The sequence below is a fragment of the Heterocephalus glaber genome, unplaced genomic scaffold, assembly GCF_053883595.1.
Source record: "Heterocephalus glaber isolate CG9 unplaced genomic scaffold, H.glaber_assembly_v1.0 deba00001868, whole genome shotgun sequence".
NCBI classification, from domain to species: Eukaryota; Metazoa; Chordata; class Mammalia; order Rodentia; family Bathyergidae; genus Heterocephalus; species Heterocephalus glaber.
Window position 1 is genome coordinate 552319 of NW_028258506.1, and position 2119 is coordinate 554437.

Genomic DNA, 2119 nt, shown 5'->3' on the forward strand with positions numbered 1-2119 from the left:
TCTGGAGATTTTGTTTTTCTTCATTGTTCATTAGTTGTCTACACAGTGCTTGGGACAAGTGGTATTTTTAATTTGCATTCCTCAAATGCATAAAATAATTTTTTACTAAATTTTATGAAGATATGTTCTTTGTAAGCATGAGACAGGACTTCTTAATCAGACAGTATACAATACACGGAATCACCTACAGGGGACAAGATCATACAAAAATATAGAAATTATTTTTCTGACTCTAGGAGATTTGGGATGGAAGCATAACTTAGTAGTAGAGCACTTAACTAGCACATAAGAGGCCCTGACTTCAATTCACATTACTGCAAAAATAGTTATTACAGGTAGGTAAAATATTCCTTGTTCATGAACTTTATGTCTCTCCTTTAAAAAAAATTATTGGTAGTCATATCCTACACATGGAACCAGGAAATGTTGCACAACTTTCGGAATTTCTTCTTCTCAGATTCCTCTCTTTGTACTTGACTACTGTTCTTGGGAAGCTGCTCATCATCCTGGCCATCATCTGAGACTCACACATGCACACACGCATGTACTTCTTCCTCTTAAACCTGTCCTTTGTGGACATCTGTTTCATCTCCACCACCATGCACAAGATGCTGGTGAATACACAAACACACAGCAAAGTTATTAGCTATGCAGGCTGCATCACCCAGATTTACATTTTATTGCTTTTTTTCAGGGTTGGGCATCTTCCTGCTAACTTTAATTGCCTATCAGCAATATGTGCCCATCTGTTACCACCTGCACTACATAGTTATCATGAACTACTGGCTCTGTGGATTGCTGGTTCTGGCATGCTGGATTGTGGGTTTCCTGAATTCCTTGTTACATACATTCATGGCATTGCATCTGTCCTTCTGTACTGACCTGAAAATCCCACATTTTTTTTCCGTGAACTTAATCAGGTGGTCCATTGTGCCCGTTCTGACACCTTTCTTAGTGACATGATAATGTATATTATAGCCATACTGCAGACTACTGGTCCCTTTGCTGGCATCCTTTACACTTACTTGAAGATAGTTTCCTCCCTACATGCAATTTCATCAGATCAGGGAATGTATAATGCATTTTCCACCTGTGGGTCTCACCCCTCATGGCATCCTTATTTTATTGTCCACTCCTGGAAGTGAATCTTAATTCTGCTGTCACCCAAAACTCACACCCAATTGCAATAGCCTCATTGATGTACACTGTGTTCACACCCATGCTGAAACACTTCATCTACAGTTTGAGGAATAAAGATATCAAGAGTGCTCTGAAAAGACTGCATGGGAGGAAACTGGAAAGAGGACCAATTGGTTCACCTCTGTAGAAATGCTTATGGTTTCTGGGCCCAAGTTTTGGAGTCAAAATTTTGATTCTTTGATTAGATTGTACAACAAAAATTTGTTCCCTTTACTTCCTGAATTTCTATCTCCTTGACATAATTATCTGAAAAATTTAAGTAACTGACTTTACTAGACTTTCTCCTGCTTTTAATTTGTGTTTTGTCATTTACCACTCTCTAAAACTTGTTCCCATTCTTGGATCAGAAGCGTTTTAAAATTCTCATTTGTACCATAGAATGTAGACTTCTTAAAAATAATTGCTTATAGCCAGGCATAGTGGTTCATGCCTGTATTCTCAGCACTTGGGACATTGCATCAAGAGGATAGCAATGAGTTCAAGGTTAGCCTCAACTACATAGTAACACTCTGTCTCAAAACAAGGAGTAAATATTATTTTAAAAATGAATAATTGCTTATTGGATAACATATCTCATTGGGATATTTTTCCTTTGTTTGCTAAAAAAAACAGCCATGGGTTTTACTATTCCTATAGGAAAATTTTACTTGGTAACTAAAGTCATTTAAAACTTTGAATAAATAGATGGACTCCATATGACCTTAGAGTCAGGAATGATATCAAATATGACAAAGAAAAATTTTAAACTAGTTAAGTGTATTACTATGGAAAATTATTTTGTTTCCATGTTCTCTTTCTACCGTTGTAGGGTAAAGTTTCATCCACATGGAAGAGAATTTATTAATTGTATTTCAGAGTTGGTTAATATATTTTGATGTTTTATTGAGTTACCTGCCTATTGCTGCTCAGAAATGTCTAG

At 36.4% G+C, this 2119-nt stretch overlaps 1 pseudogene; it reads left to right on the plus strand.

Moving 5' to 3' along the window:
• Window positions 1-410: 410 nt before the first annotated feature.
• LOC101725577 (olfactory receptor 7A10-like) lies at window positions 411-1327 on the plus strand (annotated as a pseudogene).
• Window positions 1328-2119: the final 792 nt, after the last annotated feature.